The 17298-nt window shown below is 49.8% G+C and overlaps 1 protein-coding gene across 2 annotated transcripts in view; it reads right to left on the bottom strand.

Moving 5' to 3' along the window:
* Positions 1–17298, bottom strand: part of LOC102453851 (acid-sensing ion channel 2) — a 383449-nt gene that overhangs the window by 257110 nt on the left and 109041 nt on the right. The window lies entirely within an intron of this gene.

The following is a 17298-nucleotide window of genomic DNA, read 5'->3' on the forward strand; positions in this document are numbered from 1 at the left end:
CACTAACCTGTCTGACAGCTAGACTTACAGATGTCAAGAGAGGCAGGTGAATCTTCATTAAACATCCCTTGGGATCAGAGTCACCAGGCTTTCTATTTAACAAGCACTTCCAATGAGCTTTGTGAATCGTTGCTGTTCACCATCTCCTCTGGAAGCCAGTTAGGGTATGTCTACACTACAGTTCGAACTAGCGGGGGTAATGTAGTCATCCGCAGTTGCAAATGAAGCCCAGGATTTGAATTTCCCGGGCTTCATTTGCATGAAGCCAGCCGGCGCCATTTTTAAATGCCGGCTAGTTCGAACCCCGTGCCGCGCGGCTAGATGTGGCACGGACTAGCTAGTTCGGATTAGAAGCCTAATCCAAACTAGCTACTCCGTGCCGCGTCTAGCCGCGCGGCACGGGGTTCGAACTAGCCGGCATTTAAAAATGGCGCCAGCCGGCTTCATGCAAATGAAGCCTGGGAAATTCAAATCCCGGGCTTCATTTGCAACTGCAGATGACTACATTACCCCCGCTAGTTCGAACTAGCGGGGTAGTGTAGACATACCCTTAGATATGAACACTGATTAATTCACTTGTTATCCAAGGTTTTAAGAAAATACACACATTCCACTAGAACTCTGGGCCAATTCTCAGTGGCATTTTCTGCAGTGAACCTCTCACCTTGGAACCAGCAAACTAAAAGGGCTGTCCAAATATCAGCCCATATGTTTTGCAATCATTTCCCTCTGTATAGTCTAAAGTGTCTGAACACACTCTGGGTGTGTCTAGACTACATGCCTCCGTCAATGGAGGCATGTAGATTAGGCTGATCGGCAAAGGGAAATGAAGCCACGATTTAAATAATCGCGGCTTCATTTAAATTTACATGGCTGCCGCGCTGAGCCGACAAACAGCTGATCAGCTGTTTGTCGACTCAGCGCGCTAGTCTGGACGCTCCGCGCCGACCTGAAAGCCTTTTATCGACCTCCCCGTTATGCCTCGTAGGATGAGGTTTACCGGGGAGGTCGACAAAAGGCTTTCATGTTGACAGGGGAGCGTCCAGACTAGCGCGCTGAGCCGACAAACAGCTGATCAGCTGTTTGTCGGCTCAGCACGGCAGCCATGTAAATTTAAATGAAGCCGTGATTATTTAAATCGCCGCTTCATTTCCCTTTGCCAAACAAACAAATCTACATGGCTCCGTCGACGGAGCCATGTAGTTTAGACGTACCCTCTGTGTACTAAGGCCTTTAATATAATTTAATTACACATTTGTAGATAGTGCTGATCACTTTGCCACCTGGGTGCCTTGTAATAATTAAAGTGCTGCTCTAATCTGAAAAGTAGACACCATTTTACTCCACAAACCTGCATTCTTTGTGTCCTCATGAGCAAATCTGCTTACTTTGCCCATTAAAATAAGCCTGGACTATTTTTATGCATACAGAAAAAATTATCCACGCACGAGTGAAAATTTTCTTTTTCTTTTTTTAGTGATAAATCAATCAATCAGTTACAATAGGTACTTTAGCCTTCCTAGAGGCAGAATTAAACCTGTCAGTTACTGGCAATGGGAACATCCAACCTTGTGAAAGTTTCCTCCAGCTGAGATAACTTCCAAAGCCAGGAAAAATCCCCAAATTTGATCTTTTAAAGTACAGAGTCTATTCAGTACACTTTGAAAAGACACAATGATTTTGCTTGCTGCAAAACATGGAAAATTCCACCTAATGACAACAAACCCAGATCCATGGATGTCAGTTTTCATCTTTATTCTGGATGATCCATCTGTCTCCAAGGTGGCCCAGACCTGTGACCTTAACAGCCGAAGAAAGGAAATTTTCAGGTATTTTCCTTGATGCACGTGTCCACTGATCTGCTACAATGAGATCTTCAAAATAGCAGCATGCCCCCAGGGCATACAGAGACAAGATAGAGTGTAGATTGATGTCGCCTTTACCTTTCCTAGGCACTACCACACGGAAAAGGTTCTGAAAACAGAAAGGCAGTGGCTAAGAAGGCTAAGATGGGATGACCAATGAGGTGGATTTATGGCCATTTAGCAGAGCGGTACACAGGGGTCATAGCTGCTTTGCTCTGAGATTATCGTGCTCCTAAGTAAATCAGAGGAGGAATATTTCTTAACTGCACATAGGGAATGAATGCTATGACTAGGGTGACCAGAAACAGACCCATGTGTAAGTCCTCCTGCAGGTGTCCTGGCTTTTTCCTCAAAACTAGCCAACTAGCCCATCATAAGATGGGATTTTCAGGTCTTCTCTTCTGAGCACTCTCTCTCTCTCTCTCTCTCGCTCCTCCTACTGCCTACCCCCCTCAGCTCTCCTCCTCCTCCTGCCTCTCTCTCCCCTCCGTCTTTCCCCTTCCCCTTCCCCTTTCCCTTCCCTCCCGCCATGGTGCTTAGCTTACTGCTGCCTGCTCAGCCGGGCTGCCATGAGGGAGGAGGGTGGGGCAGTGACGTACACGGCCAGGGGGCGGGGCCGTGTACGTCCCCGCTCTCCCTTCCCCTCCCACCGTGGGGGAGCCCAATCGGCCCCTTGCGCTGCTGGCTCCCTCGGCGGCCTGGCTGAGGGGCGCAGTGGGAGCGGAAGGGGGGCAGTGATGTACTCCCTGGCTGTGTATGTCACCGCCCCGCCCCCTTCCCCTCCCTCTGTGGCGGCTCGGCTGAGTGTTGCGTGCTCAGCCAGGCTGCTGCGAGGGAAGAACAGCGGGGTGGTGACATACACGGCCGGGGGCAGGGATGTCTACGTCACCACCACCCCTTCCCCTCTCCGGTGGTGGCCCGGCTGAGGGGCGCACCACTCAGCGCCACGGCGGGAGGAGGAAAGGGGGGCAGTGACGTACATGGCCCCGCCCCCTGGCCAGGTATGTTAGCGCCCCGCCCCCCTTCCCGTCCCACCGGGGCTCAGCTGAGCGGCGCAGCGCCAGCGCCATTCAGCTGGGCCGCAGCGGGGGAGCAAGTGGCGGCAAGTGGCCGTTTGGGGTCTGCGCATGTGTGGATCCCAAACGGCTGCTTGCCGACCAGGGCCCAGCTGGGCGGTGCTCCCACCGGGCTAGGGTTGCCGGATGTCCAGTTTTCTACCTCACAGTCCGGTATTTGCACCGTCTGTCCGGCAGAAAAATTCAGAGGGAGAGAAGTCTGGCGGGGGCGGGGGAGCAACTGGGAGGCGGAGCGCAATTGGCTTTGGAGACCTGTGTCGCACGCAAAAGCCGGGTGGGGTGGGGTGGGGTGGGGGCCGGGACTCCCAGCCACACCTCCCCCCACCCAGATTTTGCACAGGACCAGAGGCTCCCAGTGCCAGTCGTGGCCCGTCTCCCAGCTGGGAGTCTCTGGTTGCGAGCAGAAGCCGGGCGGGGGGTGTGGCTCCCAGCCCCGCCCCCGCCCTCACCCCCGCCCGGCTTCTGCTGGCAAGTAAAGGGAGCACCTGCTGGGGGCGCGGCCGGAGGGACTCCGGCTGCATCCAGTTGTCCCCCCCCCCCCCCGCCAGGTCTTCTCCCGCCCCCCATCCTCTGTCCCCCCCTCCTCCCGTCCAGACCCACGGCCTCCAATCCTCCCCCAGCTCTACTTCCCACCCCCTCTTCCTGCCGGCCAGCCCCACGGCCCCCGGACACCTCCCCCCCACCAGCGCTGATTCCCACCCCCCTTCCTCCGGGCCCCCCCATCCTCTCCTCCAGCCCCAGATCCCCCCCCAGCTCTGCTTCCCACTCCCCTTCCGGTCAGCCCCTCCCCCTTTCCCTCGATCCATGGCGCCCCGCCCCCTTCCCCTCCCTCCGTGGCCACTTGCTGCCCGGGGCCCAGCTGTGCAGCGCTCCCACCGGGGCCCAGCTGAGCGGTGCTCCCGCCGGGGCCCAGCACAGATGCACAGACAATGGGCTACTATATATACGATTGGCAAAATGTCCCATGTTTTCTGTCTCCCTCTCCTATCAGTCCTGCTGCCGGCTCTGCTCACCAGCCACCACCCACCAGTAGTCAATGATGGGGGTGGGGGTGCAAGGCTGGTGGAGGGGCAAAACTGCAGTGTGTGGGGCCAGCTGATTCCCGGCCCATTTCTGGCCAGCACTGGCTGTGCACTAGGAGCTGCAGTGGTATGGGCAGGTGCCAGGCAGTGACCTGTGATGTGTCACCTCTGCTGCCCACCCATCAGCCTTCCCCCTCTCGCTGTCTTCTCCTGGCTTTGCCCCTCCACATGCAGCCTAGCCCCGCTGCTCTGGCATATTCCCCCGGTGGGCTGTGTCCCACTCCCCGCCCTGCTCAGAGTGCTCAGCTCATCAATAGCCTGGCTGGCAGGCCCCTTCCTTTCCCCACTGCCGCGGGATGGGCCGGTGCCCCAGGAAAGCCCACGACCCTCCATTGCGCGGCACTGGCCAGGAGCCAAGCCCTGTATGTGCCAAAGCCCCACACAACACTGGCATGGAGAAGCCTGTCTGCTCCTCAGCTGAGCTCCGGAGAGGGCGGGGAAAGTGATTTCCAGCCTGTTCCCACCCCAAATCTGCAGGTTCCACAGCAGTCCCCCAGGCGGGGGCTTAGCACCCTCTTGCCCTAAGTCCTGCTCCCACCTCCAGGAGCCAGGTTCCATGTAGTCCCTGAAGCCAGGTTCCCTGGGCCTTGGTGCATAATGCATCTGTAGGGCTTAACCCAGGAGTGGACAATAATTTTTAAAAAGGGGCCACTTCATACATTTCTGAAGTGGCCCCAGGGTACCCCAGAAAGGGTGGGGCCTTAGGCAGAAGGGGCAGGGCCATGAGTTTGAGGGAGCCTCTGAAGCTCCCCCCGCCCCCACCACCACCACACCAATAGAGACTCACCAACTGTTTTAAAACAGCTGACAGTTCCCTCTAGGTACTGCAACGGGAGGAGACCTCATGTGCTCCCCCCAGCCCAATGTCAGTCAAGGCATGGGGGTGGAGGGAGTGCACAAACCTCTCGCTGCCTGCCCCCCCCCCCCACCAGGGACGTGCAGCAGCGGTTTTAAAACAGCCAGCATTTCTCTCTAGCCACTGCACGCCCTTGGAAGGTTAAAGGAGACTTCATGCGCTCCCCCGTCCCCAGGTCTCAATTGGCCGGGGGTGGCGGAGCAGCAGGCTGGCTGCAGGCCTGATCCACCAGCTTGGCAGGCTGGATCCAGCCTGTGGAGGCCGCTTTGCCCTTCCCTGGCTTAACCTCTTCCTGCCTGCACTGTTGCCAGGGGACAGGAGGCTGCTTGGTTACGTTGGTGGCCAGCAGTGGCCTGGTGGTCCTAGGTGCCTTACAACATTGCGTGGGTAAGAACGGACAAGATGCTTCCAGACATGGATGAAGGAAGAGGGACAGCGATGAGCTCTGCCAAGACACAGGCCAAGTCATCCCTTCCCACCACCATGGCAGCTCCTGTCCCTTCCCTCTCACACTGTGCCAAAAGGCTGCTGCAGAGGCATGTGACTCTGCATTGCCTCCCCTCTGCCTGTCAGGTACAAGGAGAGGTGGATCTGTCCTGAGGACCAACCATGCATGGAGAGCATAGAGCACCGGGCAGGAAGGGTCAATCAGTCACCCTCCTGGGTGAGAGAGGTGTATGGGAGTGTGTGTATCACTTCTCCCCATGTGAACCTAAAGCCTTCAAGCTAAAAGGGTAATACACAGGATTTCTTTTTAGCAGAACTTCAGTCAGCTTGCTGTTAATTGGAACGTTTGTACTGCACAGTGCTGATTCCTTGCTGTTGAGCTCACCTGCATATCAGTAATTTTACCAGGGCTACATCTACACTGGCATGATTTTCCGGAAATGCTTTTAACGGAAAAATTTTCCGTTAAAAGCATTTTCGGAAAAGCACATCTAGATTGGCAGGACACTTTTCCGGAAAAGCACTTTTTCCGGAAAAGCGTCCGTGACTAATCTAGATGTGCTTTTCCGCAAAAAAGCCCCAATCGTCATTTTCGCGATCGGGGTTTTTTTGCGAAAAACACTACTGTGTTGTCTACACTGGCCCTTTTCCGGAACAGTTTTCCGGAAAAAGACTTTTGCCTGAACGGGAGCAGCATAGTTTTTCCAGAAAAGCACTGATGATTTTACATTAGATCGTCAGTGCTTTTCCGGAAATTCAAGCGGCCAGTATAGACAGCTGGCAAGTTTTTCCGGAAAAGCAGCTGATTTTCCGGAATAACTTGCCAGTGTAGACACAGCCTGGTGTTCTCTATTCAGCATAAGGAAATATGGCTGCCCTATCTCTGACCAGAGTGCAGACTACCTGTCTGAATTCAATATACAATAATGGGGTTTGTTAGAGAAAGTTCCTAAGTGCAAATAAAAAAACCTACCTGCTTGCAAATAATAGCTATGAGGCTGTGTCCGTGTCCAGCCAGATTTAGAATAAGGGCCCCTGTGGCACAGCCACTGGTTCTTCCACATCTGGGCACTGTCCCTCCCACCTACGCACCATCACGTGTTCCAGAAGGAGGCGAGGGTGAGCGAATGCAACTTGCCTCCAGAGTTGAGTGCTATAAGGACCCACGGTGATATAAGGTTTCCCACCCCAAGACCTGGTTTCCCACCCCAAGACCTGGGAATGACAGTGCAATGCATCAGACATAGAAACCCACAGCAGCATCTGTGGGTACCAACCTACTTTCCCAGTCATTTACTTCTTGCAGGAAAACCAGAATGCAATTCAGTTTCTTCTCCCAGAGCAGTAAGGGCTAAAGAAAAGGAGGAAGGAGCCAATTCTTTCTTGGGCATTAAACACAGTTCTCTTTACTTGGATGAAGGCAATGAGGCTGCTTTGGCCTGCATGGTTTTTATTACTAGCAATTATGCAGGAGATGGTGAAAACCCAGCTGGACTTTCAGGCTATGTCTACACTACAAGGTTTTTGTGCAAAAACCAGCGGAGCATCTACACCTCAAGCACATATTTGCGCAAAAAAAATACAGTAAATTGACAGGACAGAGGGCTTTTGTCAGTAGAGTTATTCCTCTCCCCATGAAGAATAACTCCTTTTTGCGCTACAGCTCTTGCGCAAAAAGACATGTGTGGATGCTCCACAGGGGTTTCTTACACAGAAAGAGCCTATCAGAAAAGCCACAGGTCCATGCAGTGTGGACGCTCTCTTGCACAAAAGCACATCGCTTTTGCAATGAGCTTTTGAGGTGCGGATGCGCTTTTGCGCAAGAAGCTTTTTGCCAAAGAGATCTTCTGCAACAGCTTCTTGTTCAAAAACCCTGCAGTGTAGACGAAACCTCAGAGCCCAGGCTGAACTTGCAGGACTGGCAGATAGAAAACACCTTTTTATTCATAACGGGATCACATTCAACCCTGAAAAGCTGGCCACACGAACACAAAGCCTCACTGCACTCACTTTTCACATTGACTTGAGAGAGCTGTTGAAGTACAGTAATCAACTGCAGTAATCTTACTGCAAACTGACTGTTTGCAAATGGCAGACATTTTAAAACAACGATTTCTATCTAGCTACTATCTTAAAATCTGGATTTCATTTCCAGAATATTTTAACAGTTGTGTTACAACCTTCAGCTTTCTGACTGAAGGAGACATACGGAGACACCATGGCTACGTCTACACTGGCCCCCGCGGATTTCCCTACGACGACTAGTGAAATTTACATGCCCCTTCCGGAAAAGGGGCCAGTGTAGACATAGCCCATATGGGCTACGTCTACACTAGCATGATTTTCCGAAAATGCTTTTAACGGAAAACTTTTCTGTTAAAAGCATTTTCGGAAAAGCACATCTAGATTGGCAGGACGCTTTTCCGCAAAAGCACTTTTTGCGGAAAAGCGTCCGTGGCCAATCTAGACGCGGTTTTCCGCAAAAAAAGCCCCGATCGCCATTTTCGCGATCGGGGCTTTTTTGTGGAAAACACTACTGTGCTGTCTACACTGGCCCTTTTGCGCAAAAGTCTTTTGGAAAAAGACTTTTGCCTGAAGGGGAGCAGCATAGTATTTCTGGAAAAGCACTGACGATCTTACATGAGATCGTCAGTGCATTTCTGGAAATTCAAGCGGCCAGTGTAGACAGCTGGCAAGTTTTTCCACAAAAGCAGATGATTTTGCGGAAAAACTTGCCAGACGAGACACAGCCCATGACTGTATGGCTGGAAACAATCATTCACAACAGTAGACATTAATAGATTCCAACAATGAGAACACTGTTGGTAACTGCATACTTCAAAATGCAGTGCACTACTACTAAAACGGATACTGTGATTTAAATGACAACAATCCAATTCTGTCTAGACAACAATATTGAGCAGCACAAGGTAGTGCTCTTCTTTAATCATTACGGGGCTTGCAATTTGTCTGGTATTTGCAGATGTAAGAACTCCTGCAAATACAGCTCAGTTCTGGTGCTAGAATTGAAATTCAAGCACCACAGGGTGCTGTCTGTCCAAACGAGTCTATCAACATCAGTGATTCAAATGCTTTATCCTAGTCATGTCATGTCTCTGCTCTGACTGAGTAGCCTGATCTAGGAGGTAAATTATTTATTTAATGAAAAACTCAGTGACACGTGGGTTTTGGTGCCTTGTCTACAGGGAAAATGTGTTAGATGAGTAATGAGCTCAATCAAAACCCCGGAACATATCCAAATAATACCCTTGCAGAATCTATACGGTACACTCGAATTACTGATTCCAGTTTCCGGATGTTCCACAGCAACTCACTACACCAGACCTGCCTCCAATCAGCATGAACTAGCCTGTGCTTTCATGGGATTAAAATTCATAGATCGAAAAACAAATGCTTATTGCCTTTCTATGCAAAATATCCAATTACCAATCAAAGAGCTCTGTCTGAAATTCAAAGCACAAGAACAGTGTGAATTCTCCTTACATGCTATAGTATGTTATTTGAATGAGCCCCAGTCTCTCTCTGCAGCCACAAGGCCACAGAACAAATTGCACATCGTGAGTTTTGGGTTGTTAAAGCTCCTTCCTTGAGGAGAGTCCCTCACCTGCCATAACACAGTGAAAAGGAGAGATTATGTCCCCAATCATAGAATAATAGAAGATCAGGGGTTTGGAAGAAACCTCAAAAGGTCATCTAGTGCAACCCCAACTCAATCATCCCCCCTAGGGGAGAGAAAACCCTAAATCCACCCCCTCCCTAGAGAACCCATCCCAGGGCTTCCCCAACCTCCTAGTGAAAAACTTCTTCTTAATATCCAACCTAGACCTCCCCCACTGCAACTTGAGACCATTGCTCCTCATTCTGCCATCCATCTCTACTGAGAACAGTAAAGCTCCATTCTCTTTGGGACCCCCCTTGAGGTAGCTGAAGACTGCTAATAAATTCTTATCTAGTCAAGGTGCCACAACAGAATAGTTTAGTCTGGTTGTTTAAAGTGCAGTTCTACTCTGCTGAAAATGCAAACTTTGGGCTCCGGCTTTGTTGCCTTTCAAGGAGACAAAATCAAACATGTCCACGTACAAGTCACCCAGAGGACTGCATCACAGTTGCCAATGCGTGAACGTTCTCTGGACTCCAAGAGTCACACTGGATACTTTCTTCTGCATCATCCGTGACAAAACTTTTATGGGGAAAATTAGGCCTTTAGGGTATGTCTAGACTACACACCTTTTTCGACTGAGGCTAAAAAGCCTCTGTCGAAAAAGAGCGCCTACATTTCATGATGTGGATAAAAAAAATCCGCTTTTTCGAAAAAGAGCATCCAGACTGCAGGACGCTCTTTCAAAAAAAAAAATTAAAAAGGCACCCGGAAGTGCTTTTGGCAGGGCATGGAGGCAGCCTGTATTTCCAGGTGTTGCTGTATGCCCTTTGTAGAGACGCGTGCTTAAAGGGATCCCCCTGGACAGCCGTTACTCTGCTCCTGCTTCTGGCTTGCCTACCTCCTGGAGGGAAAGCAAAGCTGCTGCAGTGCTTGTTCTGGTTACTCTGTCCTCGGACACCACAGCAGTTAATTTTCAGGGTTTTTTTCTGCTTTTCACTGTGTTTTTGGCCACGGAGCCTGAGCTGTCCCTGGGCAGGTGATGGCCCCACACTGTGATGCTGTAAGTTATCTTCATGAGACCATCATGATGTTTGTGGTGGAGCTGGATTCAGAGCCCAGCTCTGAGCTGGGTTTTGTTCAATATCTTTATTAATGACCTGGATGAGGGGATGGATTGCACCCTCAGCAAGTTTGCAGACAAAGCTAAGCTGGGGGGAGGTAGATACGCTTGAGGGCAGAGATAGGGTCCAGAGTGACCTAGACAAATTGGAGGATTGGCCCACAAGAAATCTGATGAGGTTCAACAAGGACAAGTGCAGAGTCCTGCACCTGGGACGGAAGAATCCCAAGCATTGGTACAGGCTGGGGACCAACCAGCTAAGTAGCAGTTCTGCAGAAAAGGACCCAGGAGTTACAGTGGATGAGAAGCTGGATATGAGTCAATAGTGTAGCCAAGAAGGCTAATGGCATATTAGGTTGCATTAGGAGGAGCATTGGCAGCAGATCCAGAGAAGTGATTGTTCCCCTTTATTCGGCTCTGGTGAGGCCACATCTGGAGTATTGTGTCCAGTTCTGGGCCCCCCCCCCCCCCCCCACTACAAAAAGAATGTGGATGCTTTGGAGAGGGTCCAGCGGAGGGCAACCAACATGATTAGGGGGCTGGAGCATATGACTTATGAGGAGAGGCTGAGGTATTTGGGTCTGTTTAGTCTGCAGAAGCGAAGAGTGAGGGGGGATTTGAGAGCAGCCTTCAACTTCCTGAAGGGAGGTTCCAAAGAGGCTGGAGAGAGGCTGTTCTCAGTAGTGACAGATGGCAGAACAAGGAGCAATGGTCTCAAGTTGAGGTGGGAGAGGTCCAGGTTGGATATTAGGAAAAACTATTTCACTAGGAGGGTGGTGAAGCACTGGGATGGGTTCCCTAGGGAAGTAGTGGAGTCTCCATCCCTAGAGGAGTTTAAGTCCCGGCTTGACAAGGCCCTGGTTGGGTTGATTTAATTGGGATTGGTCCTGCCTAGAGCAGGGGGCTGGACTTGATGGCCTTCTGAGGTCTCTTCCAGCTCTATGGTTCTATGATTCTGTGATTCGGGCTGCAGCCCCACTTCCCCTTGCCGCTGAACTTATTCCTGCAAAGGCGAGTTTGGAGGCTGGACACCAGTTCAGACTGGTGGGACCGGCTTGTTATGGAGCAGTGGGATGAGGAGGCTTGGCTCTGAAACTTCCATATGCAGAAGTCCACCTTCCAGGAGCTGTGTGCCTGGCTCGCCCCTGCCCTACAATGCCAGGACACCCACTTGCAGCCCCCCATCCCTCTGGAGAAGCGGGTTGCTATTGCCCTCTGGAAGCTGGCCACCCCCGACAGCTACCGCTCCGTGGAACACCAGTTTGGAGTGGTCAGGTCTACTGTTAGGGCTGTCTTGATGGAGGTAAGTCACTCTCTGGGGACAGTCCATGGGGGGGAGCAGATAAGGGGGACAGTCAGGACCAGGCAGAGGGAATGGGGTGGCAGTGGTAGAAGTCCCCCTGGCCTCACCCTGCCATGGTGCGGGGGAGGAGGGTGTTGCCTGAGGGGGGGTTCTTGGGGTCTGGGAGGGGAGAGGTGGGGAAGCACCTCCCATCAGCTCACACAACGCCTCTAATGTCCTGTTCTGTGTGTTTCTATTTGTCCCTTTCTGCAGGCGGAGACGGCCATCAATTCAGAGCTGCTTCACAGGACTGTCCGCCTCGGAGACCTGGATACCATCATGGCTGGATTTGCAGGGCTAGGATTTCCGAACTGCGGTGGAGCACTCAACGGGACGCACATCCCGATCCACACACCACCCCATCAAGCAGCCCAGTATATTAACAGAAAGAGCAACTTTTCTGTGGTGCTGCAGGCCCTGGCTGACCTCTGGGGACAATTCACAGACATTTGTGTCAGGTGGTCAGGCTGGGCACACGATGCCCGCATCTTCCAGAACTCCTACCTATACCGCAGGCTGAAGGCTGGGACATTCTTTCTGGAGCAAAACTATGCAGTCAGAGATGTGCAGATGCCCACATGCATCGTGGCCGACGCAGCGTGCCCCCTTATGCCCTGGCTCATGAAACCATTCACTGGACACCTGGATGCGAGCAGGGAACAATTTAACTCTCACCTGAATCGGGCTCGCTTCCAGGAGAGTCCACCAGGGCTTCTTCCTGGAGGCCTTTATTTTCGACAAAAAAACTTCCCTGCATCCACACTTCCCTTTTCTCGACAGATCTCTGTTGAAAATAGCGTTATTCCTTGTGACGGACCGGGCCGTGTCTGGGCACAGCTGCGGGCATCCGCTCAGGGCGAATTGCTCAAATCCGGGGTTCCTTACAGCCCCCGACTGGCGACCTCTCCACACAGGCCACAAACCAGTCTCACAGAGCGCTTCAGCAGCCTGCCTGAAGCCTCCCGAGCAAAACCCCTCCGACACCCCAGCAATATCCGTGCCCCAGATGGCCCCGGGCCTCATACACAGGTGGGGGGTCCTAGCACCCAATCCCACCTACCCCGAACAAGTTCTGTCCGGTTCCAAGAAACCAGCCACAGATCCCTGGTCAATTTACCCTCTGGACCTTACCCACAAATCACGCTGGGCCAATCCTTTAGAATCTATATCTAAAGGTTTATTATTACAGGAAAGAAAAGCATGAGAGTAAGGTTATTAAAGTACAGTACGTTACATGCACCGAATCTCCCAGTTCTCGATGCAGGCTCTAGCAGAGATGTTACAGCTGCTGGTTTAAAAGTTCTTATTGCACATCCTAAGATCAGGATGGGTTCACAGGTCTTCCGGGCTCTTCAATCCCTGCAGTGCTGCCTCTGGGATGAAGTGCTGAGCTGAGAACAAAATGGCATCGACCACATGGCCTCTTTATACTCCTTCCTGGCCTCTTCTTGTATGCAGCAAGTCACCTGGTCAGAGGCCAATCTCTGTTTCCTGCTGGCTGCCCTCAGGTGACACATCCCATTCTTTGGGTGTGTCCATAGCCTATTGAGAGTCATTGTTCCACAGGGCTTTGCTACTCAGCCTGTCCATAGCCATGCTTAACCACATTCAGAGAAATATTCAGCTTCCACACAGATTACAGATTCCTACCTACACACACAGACATTAAACACTCACATAAATAGCGTACATAAGATCAACAAACAACAATCTCCCATTCAACACCCCACATGGCTCCCCCCACACCAATTTCTGGGGCCAACACCCCCACCTAGGGGTGCAGCAGCGATTTGGCTGCTTCCCTCCAATTCAGCAACGTGACATTCCTCATAAAACGAGGTTTACCGCCGTCGACAAAACCGCTGCGTTCTGTCAATTTATTGGCAGTCTAGACGCAGGTAAAGATTTTTTGTAAAAAGGCTACTGTTTTGGAAAAATCCCGGTAGTCTAGACACACCCTCAGTGACCACTGAAGTAGTCACTAAAGGCCTAATTTGCACAAGTGTGAGTTGATGAACAATTCTTGCAGATGTTGCACAATAAAGAGCTGACCCATAGCCCCCATAGTCTTTACAAGGCTAATGGGAGTAAAAATCAGTGAAATCAGTGCCAGGAGTCAGCTGCTGGGGAATGAAGCTGCAAAGGAAGCAAGTACCATCACTTTTGAAAGCAGACCAAACTTTAACAAGTGGTGCCCAATGCACAGGCTGGACTGCTTAGGCAGCTGATATTCCTCTCTTCTGAGGTCATCCAACAACACAAACCTATTAACATGTAACGGTGGTGCAAACCCTGAAGAGCCAGCAGTGGAAAAGTCATGCTGGGATGAAAACAGACGGGAGGCAGCTTTTATATGACTGTCACCCCGAGTTCTTTCCCTTTCTCAGAAGTGGGGAGCATCTGCTGGAATCTGCTGCTGCCGAAACAAAAAGCAAATTCCAGTTGCTGCTTCCTTTCCGTCCTGGACCTTCTGGAAGCAAAGCGCTTTGACTCATTGTCAGTCATAGCATGGCTTTTAAAGGAAGAGAAGAAATTGCTCTGGCAGTGAACAGAGTACATGCAGAATCTGTGCTCTGGGAGATGCAAGAGGAGGCCAAAAATCAAGGTCTTTGCAGATGCTGGTAACGGGGCTTTGTGTTGGTTGCCAAGGCAAGCGGCGTTTACTAACTATTCATTACAGTCGTGCAAACAACTAGCAAAAGCAACCTGTAACTGATCATGCTGCCCACCCAGACAAGTCACTCCCTGTTTGCACTCAAGATAAAAATTACTCCTTAATGCAAGTGTTATCTGTTGTATCCACCACCAGGTGAACTAATAACACCTGTTTGTCTGCACAGAGACTTACAACTGGAAAGAAGCAGCAGTGGAAATCACACTGCTTGTTTCAGGGCTAAGATGCACAGCTGCTCTAGCGAGCAACTCATTCATATTTGCAGCAGGCTCACTGGCCAGGATTAAGATGATTCAAATGGGCGCTGAAGGCATTTACAATGACATTACTCATGGCTGCAGGGAGCCGATACACATCAGACCTTGCCATTTGGATCTGGAAGGAATTAGTACAGACGCTTTAATAATGATGCCTGCAATTCCTCCAATGCCAGTGGGATCTGACTACAAGCAGCAGGGAGAGACAAGGTAGCTTGGCAAGTTGCACAGCAGCACAGTGGGTTCAGCCATAAAGAAAGACTTGATGAGGAGTCTATTAAGAACCAGATGTGACTGGCCCTGCAACTACTGAGTAGGCCTTATACATTACGGCTGCGTCTAGACTGGCATGATTTTGCAGAAATTCTTTTAACGGAAAAGTTTTTCTGTTAAAAGTATTTTCGCAAAAGAGCGTCTAGATTGGCACGGATGCTTTTGCGCAAAAGCATCCATGCCCAGTATAGATGTGCTTTTGCGCAAGAAAGCTCCAATGGCCATTTTAGCCATCGGGCTCTCTTGCGCAAAAAATTAAGGCGTCTGTCTACACTGGCCCTCTTGCACAAGTATTCTTGCGCAAGAGGGCTTATCCCTGAGCAGGAGCGTCAAAGTATTTGTGCAAGAAGCACTGAATTCTTACATTAGAACGTCAGTGCTCTTGCGCAAATTCAAGCAGCCAGTGTAGACAGCTGGCAAGTTTTGCACAAAAGCAGTTGCTTTTGCGCAAAATCTTGCCAGTCTAGATGCATCCTACTATAGGTACTGAACCTAATGGGGTGAAGATACACAAAATAAAACCACAGACTCTTCTAGTGACAATATGAGAAGTGTAACTTGCAAGCAAGCCATCTAGATTTTATATTCTAGATACACTGAATTGCAGTGACACTAGTCACAAATATGCATAGCTATTGCTTCTTCTTTCAAATGAGGGGTGTTGGGAAGACTGCAATATTATTATGGCTGCAGCCTTCAAGAACCAGCCATTAACTAACATTCTAGTCATCGGCATATTGCATTTGCTCTGCTGCTCTTGAACTCTCTCACCTCACTCTTTTCTTGCCATGGAATTTGCTCACTGGGAAAAAGGCTTTAAGGAGAGTGGTGAGGAGCACTACACACATTCATTGACAGACAGACTGTTTTAGTTGCTATGGCAAAAGGACTCAAGTGAGCAGAAGTCAAGGAATATAGGCAAGCAACACGGGAATGCAGGGGCAAGATTAGAAAGGCAAAGGCACAAAATGAGATCAAACTAGCTACAGGCATAAAGGGAAACAAGAAGACCTTTTATAAATACATTAAAAGCAAGAGGAAGACCAAGGACAGGGTAGGCCCACTGCTTAGTGAGGAGGGAGAAGCAGTAACAGGGAACTTGGAAATGGCGGAGATGCTCAATGACTTCTTTGTTTCGGTCTTCACCGAGAAGTCTGGAGGTGTGCCTAACGTAGTGAATACAAGCAGAGAGAGGGTAAGTTTAGAAGATAGGATACACAAAGAACAAGTTAAAAATCACTTAGGAAAGTTAGATGTCAGCAAGTCACCAGGTCCTGATGAAATGCATCCCAGGATACTCAAGGAGCTGATAGAGGAGGTGTCTGAGCCTTTAGCTATGATCTTTGAAAAATCATGGCAGACAGGGGAGATTCCAGAAGACTGGAAAAGGGCAAATATTGTGCCCATCTATAAAAAGGGGAATAAGAACAACCCAGGAAACTACAGACCGGTCAGTTTAACGTCTGTCCCAGGGAAGATAATGGAGTAGGTAATTAAGGAAATCATATGCAAACACTTGGAAGGTAATAAAGTGATAGGGAATAGCCAGCATGGGTTTGTGAAGAACAAGTCATGCCAAACTAATCTGATAGCTTTCTTTGATAGGATAACGAGCCTTGTGGATAAGGGAGAAGCGGTAGATGTCATATACCTAGACTTTAGTAAGGCATTTGATACGGTCTCGCATGATATTCTTATTGATAAACTAGGCAAATATAACTTAGATAGGGCCACGATAAGGTGGGTGCATAATTGGCTGGATAACCGTAGTCAGAGAGTTGTTGTTAACGGTTCTAAATCCTGCTGGAAAGGGATAACAAGTGGAGTTCCTCAAGGGTCTGTTTTGGGACCCGTACTGTTCAATATCTTCATCAATGATGTAGATATTGGGATAGACAGTACGCTTATTAAGTTTGCAGATAATACCAAACTGGGTGGGGTTGCAACTTCTTTGGAGGATAGGGACATAATTCAAAATGACCTTAGCAAGTTAGAGAAATGGTCAGAGGTAAACAGGATGAGGTTTAATAAAGAGAAATGCAAAGTGCTCCACTTAGGAAGGAACAATCAGTTCCATACATACAAGATGGGAAGCGGCTGTCTAGGAAGGAGCATGGCGGAAAGGGATCTAGGGGTCATAGTGGACCACAAGTTGAATATGAGTCAACAGTGTGATGCGGTTGCAAAAAAAGCAAATATGATTCTAGGTTGTATCAACAGGTGTGTTGTAAGCAAAACTCGTGAAGTCATTCTGCCGCTCTACTCTGCGCTAGTTAGGCCTCAGCTGGAGTACTGTGTCCAGTTCTGGGCGCCACATTTCAAGAAAGATGTGGAGAAATTGGAAAGGGTACAGAGAAGAGCAACAAGAATGATTAAAGGCCTAGAGAACATGACCTATGAAGCCAGGCTTCATGAACTGGGCTTGTTTAGTTTGGAAAAAAGAAGATTAAGGGGGGACAGGATAGCGGTTTTCAAATATCTAAAAGGGTGTCACAAGGAGGAAGGAGAAAATTTGTTCCTCTTGGTTTCTGAGGACAGGACAAGGAGTAATGGGCTTAAAGTGCAGCAGGGGAGGTTTAGATTGGACATTAGGAAAAAATTCCTAACTGTCAGGGTGCTCAAATATTGGAATAAATTGCCAAGGGAGGTGGTGGAATCTCCCTCTCTGGAGATATTTAAGAACA

Source organism: Pelodiscus sinensis, chromosome 29 (genome assembly GCF_049634645.1).
Source record: "Pelodiscus sinensis isolate JC-2024 chromosome 29, ASM4963464v1, whole genome shotgun sequence".
Taxonomy (NCBI): domain Eukaryota; kingdom Metazoa; phylum Chordata; order Testudines; family Trionychidae; genus Pelodiscus; species Pelodiscus sinensis.